Genomic DNA, 25101 nt, shown 5'->3' on the forward strand with positions numbered 1-25101 from the left:
CTCCCCAGAAGCTAGTGTTCAACCTGAGGCTGGGCTGCAGTGGGTGGGGCTGTGCTGGACATTTGGAGAGAGGTGAGGCAAGCCAGGATGCCAGGGGTGGAAAGCTGACCAGGGCAGCAGAGGAGCCTGTGTGATCCTCAGCCAGAGGCTGCCCTGAATTTTCAACGTCTGTGGAGCCGGTGGGTCCTTGTCTGCTGCTGGCTTCTTGGCCAGCATCTGGACATCCTGCAGTTGGGCTGTGTCCTAGGGTCTGGGAAGGTTCTGTGGATCTATGGTGGCTTCTTCCATAGGCAAGACAGACTAATTCTCAGAGGACTGCTTTCCCGCTCAGTTGACGCTGTAGGTTTGGTTCCCTTAGTTCCTCTCTCCATGAATTTCTTCGCCTCATACTGTATAAATCTTCAGTATCCTCTCTTCTAGCCTTTTCACTCACAAACTGCCACATAGGGTCATGTAGCCACAGATACATTCCTTCCTTAAAGAGACACACATGGAGAAGGAAATGGCAACCCACTCCAGTATTCTTGCTTGGAAAATCCCATGGACAGAGGAAGCTGGCGGGCTACAGTCCATGGGATTGCAAAGAGTTGGACACGACAGAGCGAATGAGCATACACATGCTGCTCCTGGTTTAAAATCCTGCCATGGCTCACCACTGCCCTCAGTACAACTTCTTGGCCTACCCATTGGGTCCTCCAGCATCATGTTGGGACATTCCCATCTAGAACCCTCCCAACAGTCCTACTCAAAGACCCTGATGCTGGGAAAGATTGAAGGCAGGAGGAGAAGGAGGCGACAGAGGATGAGATGGTTGGATGGCAGCACTGACTCGATGGACATGAGTTTGAGAAAACTCCTGGAGATAGTGAAGGACAGGGAAACCTGGCATACTGCAGTCCATGGTGTCTCAAGTATTCAGATACAACCAACCAACTGAACAACGGTCCTACAAAGCCACTTGGAACTCCCTCATTTCCCCACAACTTTGTGCTTCTGATTTCCTGTTCCTGGGGGGCCCTCTCCTCCCTCATCTTTTGGTGACAAACTCCCGTTATCCTTCAGGTGGCAGTTCTGCTTCCCTTGCAGGGAAACACTGCCTCCTTTCATGTGCCCAAACTCGAGATTCAGTGCTGGAGGGACAGGTTCTCAGGGTCACAGGGTGGCAGGACAAAGTGTCTCTGTCACGTCCCCTTTGGGATCTCTGGTGACCTCGAAATGGTTGCCTACAGCTGTGGCCCAAGTCTGTGCACAAATGCCCAGCAAAGTGAACCCTGACTGGATCTTTCCACAATGGCAAGCCGCTGGAAAGTAAACCCCTCTAAGTGGTGGGTCCTGATGCTGTCGCAGAGCCCTCCCTTGTGCCCCTCCTGCTCCACCCTCCACTGGAGGGGTCTTTTCTGCAGCTCAAAGGCTGGCACACTGCCTCCTGATGGCAGTTCCATTCCCTGCCCTTGACAGAGTGCACTTTACATCCTATCAAAGTCCCTGCGTGAATTAATGAACTATCTGGCATCACCATGCCTGGTCTCCCTGTGCCCTTGCTGCCTTCATTCAGCGGGGATACCATCGACCTCTCAGGGGCACCCCTGGCACTTTGACGTCTTTGAGGTCAAGCCTTAGAGAGGCAGGCAGTCCATGTCCACTAGGTTCTGGCATGCCCGCCCCAGCAAAAGGCTCATCCCCTCACATGGCAGTCCTGCCCCGCCACACACGGCGAGCCCCTTCCTTCTCGGTGCTCCCACCACCCGTCCACTTCTCGTCCTTCTATGCCTGGCACTGATCACACTTGTGACGACAAGAATTCTCCCAGAGGCGAGAACCACAAGGGGTCCCCGCTAATCAGCCGAGGTGTGAAAGCGCACAGTGCCTGCTTTTATAGGCCTTGCTTTCAACTGATTGGGCACCTGACAGAAGCCCACCCATTACTTCGTCGGCAGCCTATGAGGTGACTGAGAACAGAAGCTCTGGTCAATCAGGGAGGCCGGACCTGAACTGGCCAATCAGGTTTCTCTCAGTCGGCTTTTGAATACAGAGCAGGAGGGGAGCCTCTGGGAGCAGGTGCCACGTGGAACAGGGACAGGAGGGACCGAAAGGCTAAAGGCGAGTTAGCAGAGGGTGTCTGGGCTCCTAGAAAAGACCTGGGCTGCAGGTATCTGGGCTGCAGAAAAGACACGGATGCGCCTGCTCCACAGGGGACTACTGCCTTCACTCAGCATTCCTGTTGCTTTTATGTCCAAAATAAACTCCCCCTTTCCTGAGGACGTCTGAATCTTGGATACTTACTACCGAATAGCTTAATTACCCGCCTGTAGAGAAACAGGCCTCCTGTCTTACAATGCTGTGTGTTCTGGACCGTGAGTCATCTCAGTCCTGAGGAGAGCACCAGTCCCAAACTCAGTGCCTGAAGCTGTGCTGTGTGTCCTGGGGCAAACTAGGAAATCTCTCTGCGAGTGATTTTCCACTTTGCAAAATTCTACTAGAGGGTACATTTCTCAGGTCTTGATCATCGTGTGAGGTGTGTATATATATATATATATATCTCACACACGTGTATATGTTTGTATATTTTAATGATCTGTGTTTATCATTATTGTTTACTTAGTATTTTTTTCTTTAAATCAGTTCAATTTTTGTTTCAATACTTTTATTTAAGGAAAAATCTTTATGTTGGTTCTGTAAATGGAAAAACCAATATTCACTATAAATAAAAGGCAATAGCACAAAGTAAATACAAAAAAAAAAAAAAAAAAGAGAGAGACACACATACAGGTCCATGCAGAAACCAGGTCTGCCCCTACTTTATAGTTCCTATTTGTAATTCTGAAAGCGTGTCCCCAGGATTCAGAGAGTTGTTCTAGGCAGAATTGTTTCCACTTCAAGTTCATATGTTGAAGCTGTAGTCCCCAGTACCTCTGATTGTGACTGATTTGGATATATGGCCTTTAGTGAAAGTCACTCAGTTGTGTTCAACTCTTTGTGACCCCATGGACTGTACAGTCCTTAAAGAGATAATTAATTTAAAATGGAGTTATTAGGGTGAACCTGAATGCAGAATGATTGATGTCCTTAAAAGAAGAGTCTATGATACAGAGTGAAGTAAGTCAGAAAGAGAAAGATAAATATTGTATACTAACACATATATACAGAATCTAGAAAGATGGTACTGATGAATTTATTTGCAGGGCAGCCGTGGAGAAACAGACAGGGAGAACAGACTTATGGACCTGGGTGGGGGCAGAAAGAGGGTGAGTGGTATGGAGAGAGTAACATGGAAACTTACAATACTGTATGTAAAATAGATAGTCAATGGGAGTTTTCTATATGACTCAGGGAACTCAAAGAGGGGCTCTGTGACAATCTAGAAGGGTAGGATGGGGAGGGAGATTGGAGGGAGGTTAAGGAGGAAGGGGACATGGGTATCCCTATGGCTGATTCTTGTTTATGTTTGACAGAAAACAACAAAATTCTGTAAAGCAATTATCCTTCAATTAAAAAATAAATAATTTTTTTTTTTAAAAAGGAGATTAGGATACAGACATCACAGAGGGCAGCCACGTGAGGACACAGCTATCAGGTGGCCATCTGTAAGCCCCAGGTGCAAGCCTGCTGGCACCTTGATCTTGGACTTCTAGCCTCTGAAATCATAAGCAAATGATCATCTGTTGTTTGAGCCTCTTGATCTGTGGTGTTTTTCTTCCTGGCAGCCCTAGCAAGCTAACAAAAGAGGTGTATCTATTCCTGGATGATTTCTGGTGGACACCTTCTAGAACTTTGGGGTAAACTTAGGCAGAAATATCCAGGTACATAACAGGAAAACAAGACACATCTCAAGACAGTGACAAAAACCTCTCCAAACATCTTAGCTAGAAAAGCCTGCAAGATGCATCTTCTTATATATTAATCTCGGGGAATTCCTTAATGGCATCATATATGAAGCTCTTCTTCAGCTCCTAGGAAATCTCAGCTGACTCACTAACAGCCTCACAAAGAGCCATAGTACCTCCCATTGACCTTCGATGCTACCTGGCACAATTTCCCTGTCACCCCACAATGACCTCCTGTAAGATGTTCCCTTTATTGTAATATGCCCACCAAGGCCACACAGTCTGCCTTGGTCCCTGCTCACAGTCTTCACACTGACATCCTTGACTTGCTAAAGCAAACAGGAACAAGTGAGTCCTGGTAACACATCCCCAGAGCCTCCCTAACACTGTCAGTAACCTCTGAGTTTTGCACACCAATCAAACAGCTCTTTAGCAGCTACAGTCTTTGCAATCCACAATTACCCCTGACTGTTACCCTCTATGAATGCTCTCCACTGATCATTCAGAACACCCCCAGTGACCATCTAGTTTGTACTTTCTCTTCTTTAAAAAAATAATTATTTTAAAATAAATTAATTTTTGGCTGTGCTGGGTCTTTGCTGTTGCATGCAGGCTTTCTCTAGTTGTGGCAAGTTGGGGCCACTCTGTTGCATTGCGTGGACTTCTCATTGCAGTGGCTTCTCTTGTTGCAGAGCTCAGGCTCTAGGCATGTGGGCTCAGTAGTTGCAGCTTGTGGGCTCTAAAGCACAGGCTCAATAGTTGTGTCACACAGGTTTTGTTGCCCCATGGCATGTGGAACCTTCCTGGACCAGAGATCAAACCTATTTCTCCAGGACTGTAACATGGATTCTTAACCACTGGACCACCAGAGAAGTAATTTAAATTTATTTTTAATATTTATTAATTTGGCTGCATTGGGTCTTAGCAGTGGCACTTGAGATCTTTGCTGCATCCTTTGGGATCTTTCATTGCAGCTCTTGGACTCTCTAGCTGTGGCCTACAGGCTCAGTAGTTGTGGTGTGTGAACTTAGTTGCTCCGTGGCATGTGGAATCTTAGTTCCCCAAACAGGGATCAAACCCATGTCCCCTGCATTGGAAGGTGAATTCTTAGCCACTGGACCACCAGGGAAGTCCTAGATTGTACTTTCTCTTTAAAAAGGCCACTGACCTCCAGTGACAGCCCTCATTGAGCCAGTTTAACTGCCCACCTGCCCCAATATAGTCAGTCTTTCCTGACATGGGCCCTCTGTCCTGACATAACTGCTTTGTCCTATTATACCCTCTCTCTCCTCCATAACCCCAAGTGTTTTTATTTTCCCCACAATGTCCTTCCAATCCTTCCTCACTGTCATGAACTAGACTCCTTAAATGCTGCTGGATCCCCTGTCTGCTCTGATAACATGTTTTTCCTGTCCTCTTCCATCCACAGATGTCCCAATACTCCCTTCTCAATAGATCCTGTTGTCTGCATCACCTCTGTCATGCTCTGTTTCTCCGAGGGGCTCCCCCATCACTGCACCTGTGTTTCTGTCCCTAAATAACAGCCTCACTGCCCTAGCAATTGTGCACACGGTTAAAATCACCCCAAAGGAAAGCTTCTGCCTACCTTACCTCTGGGCCAGCCCTCTGCCTAGCATCCTGATTGGCCCACATCTCTTGAGGGGGTTGCTCTTTAGTGCCAGTCCTCACCTCGTTCTTGGACTTGCCCTAGAATATGCAGCAACCAGGCCTATTTCTGCATTCCTGGGGGCTCCAGGTTCTGAATGTCAGAGTACAGAGCTGAGTCAAGGATGTTGGTGGATGTCTGAAGGAGAGTGAACTTCAGGATGGCCTTCTGGTTTGAGAGTGTCCAGGTCTGGAGGTGCCCAAGCTGACTCCTGTTTTACAAAAAGTGACTAGGTCCAGAGGTCACTAAGTTCTGGGCTTCCCTGGTGGCTCAGTTGGTAAAGAGTCTGCCTGCAACGCAGAAGACCTGAATTTGATCTCTGGGTCGGGAAGATACCCTGGAGAAGGAAATGGCAACCCACTTCAGTATTCTTGCCTGAGATATCCCAGGGATAGAGAAGCCTGGGGGGCTACAGTCTGTGGGGTCATAAGAGTTGGACATGACATAGCAACTAAATCACCACAGATCTGGAGGTACCCAAGTGCCCCAAGCTGACTCCTGTTTTACAAGGGTGTCCAGCTACAGAGGTCCCTGAGCTCTGGGTTCATCAGTTATCAGGGTTCAGCGGTGCCTGAATTAATCCATTTTTTAAAATTAATCAATTTTTGAGGGTGTCTGTTGGGTCACAACCTCAGGAGTTGCCTATGTGAAATCTGAACCTGGCCCCCCTACCCACCCCCGCCCCCCATAGGTGGACGACAGGCTGAAGAAAGAGGCAGGCCACTCCAGACTGTGGAGTGGAATATTTTTGTTTGTTTTGGCCATGCTGCTCAGCATGTGGGATCTTAGTTCCCTGACCAGGGATCAAACCTGCCACCCCTGTACTGGAAGCACTGTGTCTTAACCACTGGACTACCAGGGCAGTCCGGTGGAAGTTTTGATAGGCAAAGAAACTTACATACCAGGCTGGTATTGGGCAGTTGCAGGATGAGTAGGTCTCCGCACCTGCCTGCCAGAATCCTAAAAGTTTATCTATTTTTATTTTAGAAAATTAATTTTATTCATTTATTTAGCCTGTGCTGGGTCTTCATTTCTGTGCGGGCTTCTCATTATGGTAGTTTCTCTTGTTGTGGTGCATGGGCTGTAGGGCGCGTGGGTTTCAGTAGTTGAGGCTCCTAGGCTCTAGAGCACAGGTTCAATAGTTGTGGTGCACAGGCTTAGTTGCTCCGCAGCATGTGGGATCCTGTCCAGTGAGGGATCGAGCTTGTGCCTCCTGCATTGGGAGGTAGGTTCTTTACCACTGAACCACCAGGGAAGCCCTCTTAAAAGTTTAAATAGAGACCTTAACTGGGTTCATTCACATATTCAGTCCAGATGGCCTCAACAACACCTTACTCTCCCAAGGCTACCGTCCTTGGAAATGTTCCCACTGTGGCAGCAGTGGGCAAAGTATATATTCCTAGGACAGAATAGGGGATAAAGAGCAATTTGGAGTTGACCTGGTGGTCACATCCTCTTGATGACTTCCTCCAACAGAGGCCTGGTCTGGAGGTGTCTGGGTTCTGTGGCCTTCTTGTTATAAGGTGTCTGGGTCCAGTGGTGTTTACATTCTGGGTTACCTTCTGTTCCTCAAGGGGACCAGATACAGAGGATGAGGACAGACTTGTAAAAGAGACTGTGAAAGAGCTGCCAGTGTTTAGGAGGAGAATGGAGAGCATTTCCCCAGAAACTAGGTGAAGAATATATTGGATTGGCCAAAATGATCATTTGGGTTTTTTCATTACATCTTACAGAAAAACCCAAATGATCATTTTGGCCAATCCAATTTTTGCAGATGGAGGGAGAGATCAGCTGGACCAAATGAGAGACCCAGAAGATGAGTCCTGGAAGGTGAAGAGCTGTAAACATTTGCAGAGGGAACTAAGGACTACTGCACACTCAAACAACAACTCTGCACCATCAAGTGTTCAGTTCAGTCGCTCAGTCATGTCTGACTCTTTGCAACCCCATGGACTGCATCACGCCAGGCTTCCCTGTCCATCACCAACACCCAGTTTGCTCAAACTCATGTCCATTGAGTCAGTGATGCCATTCTCCATCATCCCCTTCTCCTCCTGTATTCAATCTTTCCCAGAAGCAGGGTCTTTTCAAATGAGTCAGTTCTTCACATCAGGTGGCCAAAGTATTGGAGCTTCAGCTTCAGCATCAGTCCTTCCAATGAATATTCAGGACTGATTTCCTTTAGGATGGACTGGTTGAACCTGCTTGCTGTCCAAGTATTCTCAAGAGTCTTCTCCAACACTGCAGTTCAAAAGCATAAATTCTTCGGTGCTCAGCTTTCTTTATAGTCCAACTCTCACATCCATACATAACTACTGGAAAAACCATAGCTTTGACTAGATGGACCTTTGTTGGCAAAGTAGTGTCTCTCCTTTTTAATATGCTATCAAGGGTTGTCATAGCTTTTCTTTCATGGGGCAAGCATCTTTTAATTTCATGGCTGCAGTCACCATCTACAATAATTTTGGAGCCCCCCAAAATAAAGTCTGTCACTGTTACCATTGTTTCCCCAACTATTTGCCATGAAGTGATGGGGCTGGATGCCATGATCATAGTTTTTGAATGTTGAGTTTTAAGCCAATTTTTTCACTCTCCTCTTTCACTATCATCAAGAGGCTTTTTAGTTCCTCTTCACTTTCTGCCATAAGGGTGGTGTCATCTGCATATCTGAGGTTATTGATATTTCTCCCTCCTTGATTCCAGCTTGTGCTTCATCCAGCCCAGCATTTTGCATGATATACTCCGCATATAAGTTAAATAAGTAGGGTGACAATATACAGCCTTGATGTACTCCTTTCCCGACTTGGAACCAGTCTGTTGTTCCATGTCCAGTTCTAACTGTTGCTTCTTGACCTGCATACAGATTTCTCAGGAGGCAGGTAAGGTGGTCTGGTATTCTCATCTCTTGAATTTTCCACAGTTTGTTGTGATCTACACAGTCAAAGGCTTTGGCATAGTCAATAAAGCAGAAATAGATGTTTTTCTTGAACTCTCTTGCTTTTTCGATGATCTAGTGGATGTTGGCAATTTGATCTCTGGTTCCTCTGCCTTTTCTAAATCTAGCTTGAACAATTGAAAGTTCTCAGTTCAGGTACTGTTGAAGCCTGGCTTGGAGAATTTTGAGCATTACTTTGCTGGTGTGTGAGATGAGTACAATTCTGCAGTAGTTTGAACATTCTTTGACATTGCGTTTCTTAGGGATTGGAATGAAAACTGACTTTTCCAGTCCTGTGGCCACTGCTGAGTTTTCCAAATTTCCTGGCATATTGAGTGCAGCACTTTCACAGCATCCTCTTTTAGGATTTGCAATAGCTCAACTGGAATTCCATCACCTCCACTAGCTTTGTATGTAGTGATGCTTCCTAAGGCCCACTTGACTTCGCATTCCAGGATGTCTGGCTCTAGGTGAGTGATTACACCATTGTGGTTATCTGGGCCATTAAGATTTTTTTTTTGTATAGTTTCTGTGTATTCTTGCCACCTGTTCTTAAAATCTTCTGCTTCTGTTAGGTCCATACTGTTTCTGTCCTTTATTGAACCCATCTTTGCATGAAATGTTCCCTTGGTATCTTTTTTTTCTTGAAGAGATCTCTAATCTTTCCCATTCTATTGTTTTCTTCTATTTCTTTGCATTGTTCCCTTAGGAAGGCTTTCTTACCTCTCCTTCCTATTCTTTGGCACTCTGCATTCAGAATGGTATATCTTTCTTTTTCTTCTTTGCATTTAGCTACTCTTCTTTTCTCAGCTATTTGTAAGGACTCCCGAGACAACCATTTTGCCTTTTTGCATTTCTTCTTCTTGGAGATGGTATTACCTGTACAACATCATGAACCTCTGTCCATAGTTCTTCAGGCACTGTCTATCAGATTTAATCCCTTGAATCTATTTGTCACTTCCACTGTATAATCATAAGGGATTTGATTTAGGTCATACCTGAATGGTCTAGTGGTTTCCCATACTTTCTTCAATTTAAGTCTAAATTTTGCAATAAGGAGTTCTTGATCTGAGCCATAATCAGTTCCTGGTCTTGTTTCTGCTGACCATATAGAGCTTCTCCGTCTTCAGCTGCAAAGAATATAATCAATCTGATTTCGGTATTGACCGTGTGGTAATGTCCATGTATAGATTCATCTCTGTGTTGTTGGAAAAGAGTGTTTGGTATGACCAGTGTGTTCTCTTGTAAAAACTCTGTTAGCCTTTGCCCTGCCTCATTTTGTACTCCAAGGACAAACTTGCCTGTTATTCCAGGTATCTCTTGACTTCCTACTTTTGCATTCCAGTCCCCTATGATGAAAAGAACATCTTTTTTTTTTTGGTGGTAGTTCTAGAAGGTCTTGTAGGTCTTCATAGAACCATTCAACTTCAGCATCTTCAGCATTAGTGGTTGGGGCATAAACTTGGATTACTGATATTGAGTGGTTTGCCTTGCAAACAAACAGAGGTCACTGTCATTTTTGAGACTGCATTTTGAACTCTTTTGTTGACTATGAGGGCTACTCCATTTCTTCTAAGGGATTCTTGCCCACAGTAGTAGATATAATGGTCATCTGAATTAAATTTGCCCATTCTGGTCCATTTTAGTTTACTGATTCCTAAAATGTCAATGTTCACTCTTACCATCTCCTATTTGACCACTTCCAATTTACCTTGATTCATGGACCTAACATTCCAGGTTCCTATGCAATATTGTTCTTTATGGCATCAGACTTGACTTCCATCACCAATCACATCCACAACTGGGCGTTGTTTTCGCTTTGGCTCTGTCTCTTCATTCTTTCTGGAGTTATTTCTCCACTCTTCTCCAGTAGCATATTGGGTATCTACTGACCTCGGGAGTTCATTTTCAGTGCCATATGTTTTTGCCTTTTCATACTTTTCATGGGGTTCTCAAGGCAAGAATACTGAAGCAGTTTCCCTTCTCCAGTGTACCACATTTTGTCAGAACTCTCCGTCATGACCCATCTGTCTCGGGTGGCCCTACATGGCATGGCTCATAGTTTCATTGAGTTAGACAAGGCTGTGGTCCAGGTGATCAGCTTGGTTAGTTTTCTGTGATTGTGATTTTCATTCTATCTGCCCTCTGATGGATATGGATAAGAGGCTTATGGAAGCTTCCTGATAGGAGAGACTGACTGTGGGGGAATCTGGGTCTTGTTCTGATGGGCGGGGCCATGCTCAGTAAATCTTTAATCCAATTTTCTGTTGATGGGGGGGCTGTGTTCCCTCCCTGTTGTTTGGCCTGAGGCCAAACTATGGTAGATGTAATGGCAGTAATGGTGGTAACAGTGACCTCCTTCAAAAGGACTTATGCCTGCACTGTTGTATTCAGTGCCCCTGACCCTGCAGCAGCCACTGTTGACCCATGCCTCTGCTGGAGACTCCTGGACACTCACAGGCAAGTCTGGCTCAGTCTGTTGTGGGGACATTGCTTCTTTCACCTGGGTCCTGGTGCATACAAGTTTTAGTTTGTGCCCTCCAAGATTCTGTTTCCCCAGTCCTGTGGAAGTTCTGTAGTGAAATTCCACTGGCCTCCGAAGTCAAATTCCCTGGGGATTCTCAGTCTCTTTGCTGGATCCCCATGCTGGGAAATCTGTTGTGGGTCCTAGAGAATTTCTTTGGTATAACTGTTCTGCAATTTTAGGTTGTCTGCTTGGCGGCTCTATGGTGGGGCTAATGGCAACCTCCTCCAAGAGGGCTTATGCCACATACAGCGTGTCCCAGGTCTGCTGCAGTCAGAACCCCTATCCCTGTGTCAGGCCACTGCTGACCCATGCCTCCTCTGGAGACACTCAAACACTCAAAAGCAGGCCTGACTCAGTCTCTGTGGGGTCTCTGGGTTCCAGTGTGCACCAAGTTTTGTTTGAGCCCTCCGAGCATCCCTGGCAGGTATGGGGTTTGATTCTAAATGTGATTTCACCCTTTCTATCATCTTGTTGTGGCTTCTCCTTTGCCCTTGGACACGGGGTATCTTTTCTTAGTGTGATCCAACATTCTCCTGTCAGTGGATATTCAGCAATGAGTTGCAATTTTGGCATTCTCTCAGAAGAAGATGAGCACACATCCTTCTACTCTGTCATCTTGTCTCTAAATGTGTGTGTGTACCTGCACATAGGAAGTCAAAGTGCAAAATACACACAGGATGAATTTATAGCAACAGGAGTTCTGTGGTTTCTTCCAGATATGGAGGGAGGAAAGAATAGAATAGAGAAGGGGAGGACATGAGCTTAATTTATACCAACAACATTTTATTTCTAAGAAAAAAAGATCTGATGCAAATATAGGAAAATATTTGCATCTGTTAAATCCAGATGGTACATGGGGGTCTGTCAGACTCTTTCTATACGGTTTGTAAATTTGAAAACTTTATCTAAATAAAGTCAGAAATTAATTTTTTTTAGGTGCAGAACACTCTGATGTTTTTGTGGAGGGTGGACCAGAGGAAGAGATAGACCATGGCATGGACCAGGGCAGATGATGACAAGGCTGAATCATACCAGGGAGCTCGTGGGAGAGATGTTTTGTTCAGCACTGTGTCCCCTGTGCCTGGCACAACAACAGATACACAATAAAAGTTTGCTGAATGAAAGAACAACTCATAGCCCTGCCTTCCTCGTTGGTCTGTGGATTTCCTGAGGGCAAGGTTGAGGTCTGTCTTGGTCACTGTTGTGTCTCCTGCATCATCCATCACAGAGCCAGACGTAGGGGGAGCTGGGAAGTCCTGCAGCTGGGTGACTGTATGTCTGTAAATATTCTGTGAGCAGATCTGTGAGAACCGGTGTTGAGTTTCCTCTTCAGGAGAAGTGGAGATGGGGGACATCTTGGGGACTTTCATAAGCACTTACAAGGATTCTTACCAGGAGGAGGAGAGAGCCCCACCTATTTTGGAGAGTGGGAGATGTGCGACATTACTTACTGCCACATTAGCTTCCTTTGTGTTCCTTGAATTGCCAAGCTCATTCCAGCTTATGGACCTTTCCACTTGCTATTCCCACTCGTGGGAGCTCTGTTCTCACAGTTCTTGGAACAGCTGTCACTCTTTGGCTTCTGTATCTCAGCTCAAGGAACATCTTAGAAAGGTGTGCCTTGGGTATCCAGTCTGGCACGACATTTCCCAGATGTCTTTACATTCACATGAGGCCATGAGACTAGTTCTGCCCCATGGACTGAGAGCAAATGTGATAGTTGGTACTTTAGGGTTAAAGCTTTATTAAAATTTTTTACCCTGCTTTATTTTTATTTATTTATTTTTACCCTACTTTATTGAGGAATAATTGACAACACTGTAATATATTTAAAGGGTACAATATAGTGATCTAACATGCATATACTTTGTGGTGTTATTACCAGAGTCAGTTAATTAATAGGGCTTCCATGGTGGCTCAGTGGTAAAGAACCTGCCTGCCAATGCAGGAGACACGTGTTCAACCCTGGGTGGGGAGATCCTCTGGAGAAGGTAACCCACTCCAGTATTCTTGCCTGAAAAATCCCGTGGACAGGTAGAGCCTGGCAGGCTATACAGTCCATGGGATTTTAAATAATCAGACGATCAGACGTGGCTTAGGAACTAAGCAAGAAGTTAATTAACACATCTATTACCTCTGTAGTTATCTCTGGTGAGGATACTTACTCTCTTAGCAAGTGTTAGTATTGATATATACAATAGTACTGTTAACCATAGTCATTGTGTTACATTTTATACCCTTAGACCTCATTCATCTTACAACTGAAAGTCTGGATATTTTTACCAGTCTGTCTCCATTTCCTCCATCACCCAGTTCCCGGAAAACAGTATTCTACTTTCTGTTTCTGTGAGTTTGGCTTTTTCAGTTTCCACAGAAGTGATATCATACATTGTCTTCCTCTGTCTGACTTATCTCACTTATCATAATGCCCTCAAGTTCCATTCATGTTGTGGCAAATGGCAGGATTCATATTTCTTATTAATTTCTCAAATTAATAATTTTTATTTGTATATTGCCCAGTAGCCCAGTTGTGAAGTAGTTATCTGTTTTTGATATCTCCAGTCTGTCATGGACTGATCCTTTTGGTCTACACCTTGTTAAATAAGACAAGACTCTTAATTGTATACTTGGATGTGATGATGTCAGATTGCTATTTCTAAGCACCTCCTAGCAATTTCAGTACTTACCTTGTTGCACACCATTAGCAGGCCATTAGCAGTTGGTGGACCAGTACTGGCGCTGCTTTAGCTTATTATCCTGTTTTATTTTCTCCAAAATTACAGCATTTTCCATTCACTGTAATTATCTTGTTTATTTAAAGATCTTTTTCTTTATGATTTTCTTCCCACTAGAATGTAAGCTCCATCAGAAAGGAGTCTTGTTTATTTTGCTCTTGAAAGTTCCTTAGTTCCCAGCACAGCATCTGGTAGATCATGGATGCCCCCACAGTATTGTTGAATAATGATTAAATCACAAGCACTGGTGTTGGTGGGGAGAGGAGGCAACCAAAGCTGTTATAGAAGCTCTCTGCAATCCTAATTTGACCCTAATTTTATTTATTTATTTATTTATTTATTTATTTATTTATTTTTATTAGTTGGAGGCTAATTACTTTACATCATTACAGTAGTTTTTGTTATACATTGAAATGAATTAGCCATGGATTTACATGTATTCCCCATCCCAGTCCCCCCTCCCACCTCCCTCTCCACCCGATCCCTCTGGGTCTTCCCAGTGCACCAGGCCCGAGCACTTGTCTCATGTACCCAACCTGAGCTGGTTATCTGTTTCACCCTAGATAATATACATGTTTCAATGCTGTTCTTTTGAAACATCCCACCCTCGCCTTCTCCCAGAGTCCACAAGTCTGTTCTATACATCTGAGTCTCTTTTTCTGTTTTGCATATAGTGACCCTAATTTTAACCAGTTTGCTGATAGATGTTTGAGTCCCTGGTTTTCTGGTAGACCACAAGTGCCCCAGGTTAGGTGTGGCCATTTATAACCCATTTCCCTATGTTTTCCCCACTAGAGACAAAACCACTCTGGAGTGTCGCTGTCTGGTTAACGGTTCTGAGGGGATGGGGTTGAGTCTGTAGTGATGACTGCTGTGTCCCGAGAGTCATGCAACACAGTCAAGTCCCTTGGTTGGCATAAGTAGATTTATGGCATGTATGCATGCATTTGGCAGGAGGTGAGGCTGCCCTGGGGAAAGAATGCCCTCTCTTGTCTCCCATGGCCCATGTCCTGGTAGGGTCCAGAGTTGGTGTTGAACTCTGGTCCAGTGAGCTATCTGAGCTCCCACTTCCTTTCGCCATCAGCCACACAAGGTGCTGGATCAGGCTGGCAACATCTTTTACTTCCAACCATGAGATGGTGTGGGCTTCCCTGGTGGCTCAGCTGTAAAGAATCCTCTTGCAATGCAGTAGACGTGGGTTCAATCCCTGGGTCAGGAAGATGCCCTGGAGGGGATGTGGCAACCCACTCCAGTATTCTTGCTAGCAGAATCCCATGGGCAGAGGAGCCTGGCGGGCTACAGTCCATACGGTTGCAAAGAGTAAGGAATGACTGAAGTGACTGAGCACACACGAATGCACGAAATGGTGTCCCATTTGGCCAAATGGATACTTAGAGCCACAGCAAGTCACACTTAAATATATTTGGTGTTTTTTTCAGGAGCTGGAGAGGAGGTTACCAAGAAATTATGAATAGTAGGATTGCAATTGAGATGAAGACTAGGACAATGCAGGCCAGGCAGACAGATGCTGTAACAATTGCTGAGACTGCAAATGTGAAGGCTTTCCGGGAGGAGTTGGTGGCCAAGGCAAGTTCATTGTTATTGATGTGGTTCCTTGTCTGAGTTGGACGGGAGAGGTGGAGCAGGAATAGTTGGACTTAAAAGGATTATTGAATGGGGTGAGCTGTGGGTCTGTGGGGGCACAGGGTAAGATCTGGAGAAACAGGAGGGAGGACATGGATACAGTTTGTTCAGGGTTGGGGCCAGGATGGAGAGGGAGGGGAGGGCGAGGGTTGGCATAATTCGAATTCCCACCTGTAAAGAGTAGTACAAGGCTCTGGTGCCTAAGGGGCAGCACATATTGCAGGCCAAGACCGACAGCAAGAAGTGGTCCCTGGGGGTCTCCTCAGACTCAATTTCGGATGACTGGGGGCAGGGAGTGGGTTATGTAGCTTCATATGGCTTCTGAATTCTAACGTCTCCTCTGACCTCTCAACATGTCTCTTCTTGGCTCCTATAAAAATTTCACTGACCCCCTTGAAAACTCTCACCAACTCCCTCTAACTCCCACCATGTCTCCTCTTGGCATCTCCCTATCCTCTTTAATACCTTCCTGTCCCCAGAACTCTCAGCCTGTGGCCCCTACTTCATGCATTATAACCCCTCTCTGTTCTCTGTAATATTTCCCCCATCTCCAATAGGCTCTTCTTTGTCTTCTATAACTGGCTTGCTGGTCCCTACAGGATGTTTCACGTGACCCCTTCCACTGTCTCCACAAAAATCCCTACTGATTCAGATGACTCTCACTTGGCTTCCTTGAACCTCAACTGACCCACTGTCATACTTTTTTTCCATTAACACTCTCATCATCCTCCAAGCAACCTTCTCTTTGTCCCCATAAACCACCTTACTTAGAAGACCCTCACTCAACACTAGCACACTCACTTTTCATGTATAAAACCTCCATTGTCTCCTTAAAAACTTTCACCCTATAATACCTGTAATGTCTTTACTAGCTATTTGCTTGTCCCTTTTATAATAATATCACTCATTTTGTCCCTATGAATCTGTCATGGTCCTGTTCTGACCCTTATTGTTCACCCCTAAACTCCTCCCTTCTCCCTTCCCCAATAACCTCTCACTTGGCTCCTCTAAGACCTTCTTAGAGCAACTATAAACTTTGAGTCCTCTGCTTGTCCACTCATAGCCTCTTCTCTGTCCCCTTTTAAAGACCTGACCTGTTCCTCCTAACACCTGTCTCTGAAACAAGCTTGGTGATCCTTTGAATTTCTTCTCCTTCCACTAATTACAACCTTCCAGTTCTTCAAAATCCATTCTCCCTAAATAATTCTCTACACCCTCCCCTCTCTACCCTCTAAACTCTTCTTGTCCCTTCATTCCCCACTCTCTCTAGCTCTCTTTCTCCCTCCTGTCATCCCATAAATTCTCTCGCTGCCCCCCTCACCTCCATTAGGGCATATGGGTCTCGGGCTACTACTAAGGTAACACAGGGCCTGTCCCTCAGGCCAATCTGCCAGGGATTACCGTGGAGACCAGATAGACCCTGCCTCCTATTCTATCATTCTACTATTGACTGATTGGAGGTTGTGTGTTAGGGTTGAGGAAGCCAATTCTCATTTGGCTGCTGATTGGTCTGAAGGAGTTCAGACTCCTCCTATTCTCTCTGATAATTGATCAATCTCAGCAAGTGAGAGACACCATTTGGTGCAGAGTGATGTGAGCCTAGGAGTCTTAGGTTGCTTCAGACAGCTTGAGAGGGATCACTTAACAAGTTGGTACTTCAGCAGTAAAGGGCGATCTTTGCAAGAATGAACAGCATTTTATGGGCTTATTTGTCTCCTGCCCTGCATCAGGAAGATCCCCTGGAAGAGGACATGGCAACTCACTCCAGTATTCTTGCATGGAGAATCCCATGGACAGATGAGACTGGTGAGCTACAGTCCATAGGGTTGCAAAGAGTTGGATACAACTGAAATGACTTAACACACATATCCTCTCTGATGAAGTGTCAGTTCAAGTCTTTCTTCCATAAAGAAAAAAATTGGGTTGTTTTTATTACAGTTGAGAGTCATTTGTATATTTTGTGTAAAAATTCTTTATCAGATGTATGATTTGCAAATATTTTCTCTAGGTATGTAGCTTAATCTTCTCATTTTCTAACAGTATCCATTGTAGATCAAAAGGATTTAATTTTGGTGTAGTTTGAAAGTGAAAGTGAAAGTTGCTCTGTCCTTTCTGACTCTTTGCGACCCCATGGACTATATAGTCCATGGAATTCTCCAGGCCAGAATGCTGGAGTGGGTAGCCTTTCCCTTCTGCAGGAGATCTTCCCAGCCCAGGGATTGAACGCAGGTCTCCCGCATTGCAGGCAGATTCTTTACCAGCTGAGCCACCAGGGAAGCCCTTGGTGTAGCTTAAATTACTTTTTTTCTCTTTTCTGGAGGTGTTTTGGTATCATGCCTAAGAACTCTGCTTAATTCAGGGTTTTCTCTTGTGTTTCTCCCATAAGTTTGATAGGTTAACAATTTACATTTAGATCTATGATACTTATTGAGTTTATACTTGTATAAGATGTGAAGTTTTCATTGGGATTAGTTGAGTTTTACATACGGTGGTCCAATTAAACACCATAAAACATGATTATTTCTTTGATAACTTGCCTTTCAACACATTTCTAAATAAATTGACCAAAGATGGCTAATAAATAAATTGTGGGTCTCTTTCTGCCCTCATTCTATTCTGTTGACCTGTGTTTATTCATTTGCCAATACCACACTCTTATTAATGTAGATTTATAGTGATTCTTAAAACTGGGTAATGTGATATTCTATTCTTTTTTTTTCAGAAGTGTTTTGACAATGCTTGTCTAGATCTATAAATCTTGCAATTTTTAAATTTTATTTTAGTGGGAATTGCATTAAAATTTCCTGTCAGTTTGGGAGAGATGTTGAGTCTTCCAGTTCACGACTATGGAAAGGCTCTTCATTTATTTAGGATTTCTTTGATTCTTTCTTCCTTTTTTTGACCATTCCACACAGCTTGTGGGATCTTAGTTCTCTGACCACGGATCAAACCTGAAACCTCAGCAGTGAAAGCACAGAGTCCTAACCACTGAACTGCCAGGGAATTCTCAGACATCTTTGATTTCTTTCAGCAGCAGCCAAAGTTACACACACAGCCTGTAAACGTAACATTTTAGATTCACACCCGACTAATTGCTTATTTGAGGGCTACTGAAAATGTATTGCAACCTGAATCTTGCTTAACTCATTTTACCAATTCTAACTTTGTATGTGTGTATACGGATTCCTTGGGACTTTCCACTTAGACACTTATGTCATCTGCAAATAAGGGTAGTTTTTTATTTCTTCCTTTACTATTTGTATGCCCTTTCTTTTTTCTTTTTCTGACATACTGTGCTGATTAGGACTCCCAGTCTGACATGGAACAGGGATTGTGAGAAGGACATCCTTACCTGTTGCATATATTAAGGCAGGAAGCCTTCCCACTTTCATCACCACATATAATATTAGCTAGAGGTTTTCTGTAGATGCCCTTTTCAGGATGAGGACGTTTCCTTTAGTTCTGGTTTGCCATTTTTATTGTAGATGTATGTTGACTTTCTTCAAATGCCTTTTCTGCATCACTTGATCATGTGGTTTTCCTTTTTTCAATAGTTCATAGAGTGGATTACATTGACTTCCTAATATTGAACCAGCTTTGCAGTCTTGGAGAAACCTCAGCTGGTGATGGTGTGTTCTATTTATACACTTCTATTTTAAATTTTCTAATATTTCATTGAGAAATTTGCATCTATATTCATAAGATGTACTGGTCTGTAGTGTTTTATCCATAGTCTATATGTGGTTTTAATATCAAGACAATGCTGGCCTCAAAAAATGAGTTGGGAAATACTCTCTCCTCTTCTATTTTTCTGGAAAAGATTGTGTGGAAATTATGTTATTTGTTTGGTAATAATTTACCAGTAAAACCATCTGGGTCTATAGATTTTTATTTCAGGAGTTTTTTAGTTACAAAACAAATTTCTTCTCTTTTTAAAAAATATTTATTTATTTGACTGCACCAGGTCTTAGTTGACGCACATGGGATCTTCAATCTTCGTTGTGGCATGAGGGATCTTTAGTCGTGGCATGTGGGATCTAGTTCCCTGATCAGGGATGGAACCCCCTGCCCCCTCTATCCCCACTGCATTGAGAGCATGGATTCTTAACTAGTAGACCACTAAGGAAGTTCCAAGGGTCGACTTTTAAATGCAAATTATTGTGTTATTGAAATAGATGGCAAAACATTGTGTTCATTATGTGATGATAATGTGACTATGCTGAAAGATTACACTATATGTTGACATTATCAGACTAAGTACTCAATGCAATATCCCTAGCTCACAGGAAATAAATATTCAGAAAAATTTAAAAATGAAAAAGGAAATATCTCATCATAGTAGAATTTCTTCACACAAAAAAGGAAAACATGAAAATGAGGCTGCAAGCAAAGTAGGTTTCTGAATGGCTCATTTGTGAGTCAAGCAAGGAAGGCATTTACCAATGGTGAGTTAATTAAATTATGTTTGATGGCAGCAAAAAGAAAATCTGTCCAGAGGAAATAAATTTATCTAAGAGTATTAGCCCTTCACGAGAAGAGTTGCTAGAAGAATAGAAGACATTGAAAGCAGCATCACTGTCAATTACTAAAACAAGACATATTCAACATCACACAGAACAAAAGTAGAAAAGCAGTTGCCACGAATCAATAAATGGGATAGACTAAATTAACAGAATGAAAGAAAAAAAATCATATGACAATCTTGAAACATGGAGAAAAAGCATTTGACAAAATACAACAGTCCTTCATAATAATACTTTCTTTAAAAAAAAACTCTCAATAAATTGAGTATAGAAGGAATAACCTCAACACAATAAACACCACATATGACAAGCCCATAACAAACATCACACTCAGTGGTGAAATGTTGAAACTATTCCTCTAAGATCAGGAACAAGAAAGAGTGACCACTTTCACCACTCTTATTCAACATAATTCGGGAAGTCCTAATAGAGGAATCAAGGAATGAAAAGAAGTAAAAGGCACTCTTGCACGTAAGACTTAGCAATATTTTTTTTAAACTCTGTCTCTGCAGGCAGGGGAAACAAAAGCAAAATAAACAAATGGGACCCAACCAAACTAAAAAGCTTTTGCATAGCAAAGGAAACAATAAATGAAATGAAAAGGCAACTTCCTGAATAGAAGATAATCTGCAAATAATATGTCTTAAAAGGGGTTAATATCCAAAATATATAAAGAACTCATATAACTCGATATAAAAAGTTTAAAAATGGGCAGAGGGCCCAAATAAGCATTTTCCCAAAGATGTACAGATGGCAAACAGGCACGTGAAAAGATGTTCAGTATCACTAAATACCAGGGAAATGCAAGTCAAAACCACAGTGAGATATCACCTCACACCTGTCAGAATGGCTATCATCAAAAAGACAAGGAATAATGAAGGTTAGTGAGGATGTGGAGAAAAGCAAACCGTAGTATACTGTTTGTGGGAATACAAGTTGGTACAATCACTAAGGAAAACAGTGTGGAAGTTCCTTAAAACATTAAAAATATGATCCAGCAACCCACTGCTGGGTATATAGTCAAAGGAAATGAAAAGAGGCTCTGGAAGAAAGATCTGTACTCCTGTGTTTATTGCAACATTATTTACAATAGCCAAGATATGGAAATATGAAATAATAAATGTCTGTCAATGGATGTTGCTCAAAAGGACCAAATTTCCAGTTAGAAGATGAATAACTTCTGAGGATTCAATGCACAATGCAGTGATTACAAATAATAATGTTGTACTACGTACTTGAAAGTGGCTAAGAGAGTAGATCTTAAATGTTCTCTCCACAAGAAAGAACTGATAGTTATCTCTTGTGATGCAGTTGTTAGCTACACTACACTGGTAATAATATTAACACTACAGTATAGAAAGAATATCAAACTAACACACTGTACACTTTAAAATGACACAATTTCATCTCAGTTATATCTCAGTAAAGCTGGAGGGGAAAGTAGTTGCCGTATGGGGAGGGGTAATGAGGATTTACTACTTAAATGGGTACATTTTCATTTGGGATCTGTAACTTCTGAAGTTGAGCAGCAGTGATGGTTGTAAAGCAAAGTAAATGCACAAAATGCCACTGGGTGTTTCACTTGAAAATGATTAAAATGGCAAGTTTTATGTGTGAAAGTTAAGTCGTTCAGTCCTGTCTGACTCTACAATCCCATGGATTATACAGTCCATGGAATTCTCCAGGCCAGAATATGGAGTGGGTAGCCTTTCCTTTCCCCAGGGGATCTTCCCAACCCAGGGATCAAACCTAGGTCTCCCGCATTGCAGGTGAATTCTTTACCAGCTGAGCCACGAGGAAAGCCCAAGAATATCGGAGTGGGTAACCTATCCCTTTTCCAGCAGATCTTCGGGATCCACTGCCAGTGGATTCTTTACCAACTAAGCTATCAGGGAAGCCCTAATTTTATGTGTATTTAACCTCAATTTTTAAAAGGTTAATGATTTCTAATGATTTTTTTTCAGCTTTTACATGATCATGATTATTTAAATGTTACTCAATATATCACAATGCTTTGCGCTATAACTAGATTTCCTTCTGGTTGGCTCCAAGGTCTAGAACTGCATGTTACTAGTTGGGACCCTGAAATAGAGTCCACTTTCATACATTCCAACCCTCTGTTCGAAATTTTGCAACATTTTACATTGTTTGGTATTTGAAGGATGAGTTCCTGTACAGTTGTTTTATTTTTGGTTTCCTTGTTATTTTTTCACTGGAAGTTTTTTATTATCATTGTTTTCACTTGTGGGATGAAAAACTATATGCCTTCCACAGTATGTCCTTAAGATCTCTAGCTTCTTAATTAATGTCCAGTATATAATCCAGTCTCATGTTCCTGAAATCTACTGATTTATTAAATTAATATGCACCGTGAGCTTGTACATTTTTGTCCTGAAAATTGTGGTAGCCTTCTCTTTTATAACACATACTGTTCATTCTGTTTTTGTTTTTAGGATGTACAGTTTCTTAAATATGGTCGTGGATCTTAACTGGGGAAACAGTGGAAACAGTGGCTGACTTTATTTTTCCGGGCTCCAAAATCACTGCAGATGGTGATTGCAGCCATGAAATTAAAAGACGCTTACTCCTTGGAAGGAAAGTTATGACCAACCTAGAACAGCATATTAAAAAGCAGAGACATTACTTTGTCAACAAAGGTCCGTCTAGTCAAGGCTATGGTTTTTCCAGTGGTCATGTATGGATGTGAGAGTTGGACAATAAAGAAAGCTGAGCACTGAAGAATTGATGCTTTTGAACTGTGGTGTTGGAGGAGACTCTTGAGAGTCCCTTGGACTGCAAGGAGATCCAACCAGTCCGTTCTAAAGGAGATCAGTCCTGGGTGTTCATTGTAAGGTCTGATGTTGAAGCTGAAACTCCAATACTTTGGCCACCTGATGCAAAGAGCTGACTCATTTGAAAAGACCCCGATGGGAAAGATTGAGGGCAGGAGGAGAAGGGGAGGACAGAGGATGAGATGGTTGGTTGGCATCACCGACTCAATGGGCATGGGTTTGGGTGGACTCTGGGAGTTGGTGATGGGCAGGGAGGCCTGGCGTGCTGCGGTTCATGGGGTCGGACACGACTGAGCAACTGAACTGAACTGGGTCTTAACTGAAGTCGTCTCTGTTCCCGGAATCGCGTCATTTCCTCTTCCTCCTTCTCTCTCGGCGGCCGTGTCTCAGTGACAGTCCGGGAGCTCTGCTAAGGGTGGAGGGCACAACCACAGAGGGAGCCCCGGCAGCTCGCGAGACAGCCGGGCTCATCGCTCTCAGCTCCATGCTTCTTGGGAGTCGGCCATAATGGTGGTTTAGAATGTTGGCGGCTTCATCAGGGTTCTGAAAGCGTAACTGCAAGCACATGTTGAGGACCACAGAGCCCGCGAGGTAGAAGTACCGCAAGTTTTTGTTCAGATGCCAGGGTGGGCAGGGTGCGGGAGGGCCCCTCGCAAGACCCTGTAGGAGCTGGGCGCCGCCGCCAGACTCGAGGTCCTGAGAACCAAGGCTGATGGAGCCGCGGCGAAGGTCATGAACCTGGTGTCGCCACTCACCCCCGATGCGGTACCTGGAACCGAGGGTGACCACGGACCCGAGGACCCCCAACTGGCGGCAATGACCGGGAGGGGCAGGTGGCGGGGGGCGTTAAGCGGCCACCGAGTTCAGCCTTGGGCCCCAACAATCGCCTTTTCAAACCCTCTTAATGATTTTTCTTTGATGCGTTGGGTTGTCATATGTTACCAATACTGCTCGGTTGATAATTCTTCAAGAAGACAGTTCTGAGTTTGAAGTAACTTGATAATAAACTTTCTTGAATAGTTTGCTAGGAGTGACAAAAGTTTAAATGACTGAAATGTCTTATCAGAAATCAGACCTTCAGCTCCTCCCCATATTTCCTAAAGACCGTGCGCCAGCTGGCCCCGTTACTGCGACCAGCAGCCCTAGCGTCGTGATTAGTGATGATGAACCAGGTTATGACCTAGGTTTATTTTGTATACCCAGCCATTATGCCGAGGATTTGAAAAGGGTGTTTATTCCTCGTGGACTAATAATGGACAGGACCGAGCGGCTTGCTCCAGATGTGATGGAGATGGGATGCCATCACATCGTGGCCCTCTGTGTACTCAATGGGGGCCTATAAATTTTTTGCTGACTTGCTGGATTACATCAAAGCATGAACAGAAATAGTGATAGATCTATTCCTATGACTGTGGATTTTATCAGACTGATAAATCCTGTAATTACTGTAATGACCAGTCAACAGGTGACATAAAAGTCATTGGAGGAGATGGTCTCTCAACTTTAACTGGCAAGAATGTCTTGATTGTTGAAGATTTAATGGACACAGGCAAAACAATGCAAGCTTTTCTTTCTTTGGTCAAGCAGCATAATCCAAAGATGGTCAAGTTTGCAAGCTTGCTGGTGAAAAGGACCCCTCGAAGTGTTGAATATAGACCAGCCTTTGTTGCATTTGAAATTCCAGACAAGTTCCTTGTGAGATGTGCCCTCGACTATAATGAATACTTCAGGGACTTGAATCATGTTTGTGTCACTAGTGAAACTGGAAAAGCAAAATACCAAGCCGAAGGTGAACATTCAAGCTGAGTTTGGAAACATCTGGAGTCCCACTGAAATCACCAGTGAAATTATCCAGTGTTCTAGTTCTGTGGCCAGCTGCTTAGAAGAACTTACCATGTGTCTCCTAAGAATTTTGTCTGTTTTGTGTTTTAGAAATGTCAGTTGCTTCATTCCCAAACTCTTCATTTGCACTGTGAGGCTATAGACTATCAGTTCCCTTTGGTCAGATTGTTGTTTGGCTCATGAATGAAAAATCTCTGAAGCCACACCACTATTGACTGAAAATATGAAAATTGTATCTGTAACATTTAAAGATAAGACTGTATTAGTTTTTTAATTGGTATTTTAATTTTTATATAGTCAAGAAGTGATTGAATGTTGTTAACTATACTGCTGTGTGTTTAGAAAAGCAGTCACTTTCATATCTGTGACAGTACTTAAGAGGTATTATTGTGTCAGAGAAACCATATGTCCTGGAATTTTTTTAGTAGGTTTCAGTAGTATTAACTGTATTTTCTTGCTTGTTCAGATTATTTCTGATGAATCTTTGTTAACAGTTCCTTTTAAATACAGGTCAATAAGTTCCAGAACTTACCACGTTTTGAATTCTTCAGTGTAAAAATATTTCAAATAAAGGCTGTCTCTTTAAAAGAAAAAAAAATCAGAACTTCAGTAG

The 25101-nt window shown here is 43.3% G+C and overlaps 1 pseudogene; it reads left to right on the plus strand.

Moving 5' to 3' along the window:
• LOC110123656 (hypoxanthine-guanine phosphoribosyltransferase pseudogene) overlaps positions 1-25086 on the plus strand; it is a 76837-nt pseudogene extending 51751 nt beyond the window's left edge.
• Positions 25087-25101: the final 15 nt, after the last annotated feature.

Source organism: Odocoileus virginianus, chromosome 20, assembly GCF_023699985.2.
Source record: "Odocoileus virginianus isolate 20LAN1187 ecotype Illinois chromosome 20, Ovbor_1.2, whole genome shotgun sequence".
Lineage (NCBI taxonomy): Eukaryota > Metazoa > Chordata > Mammalia > Artiodactyla > Cervidae > Odocoileus > Odocoileus virginianus.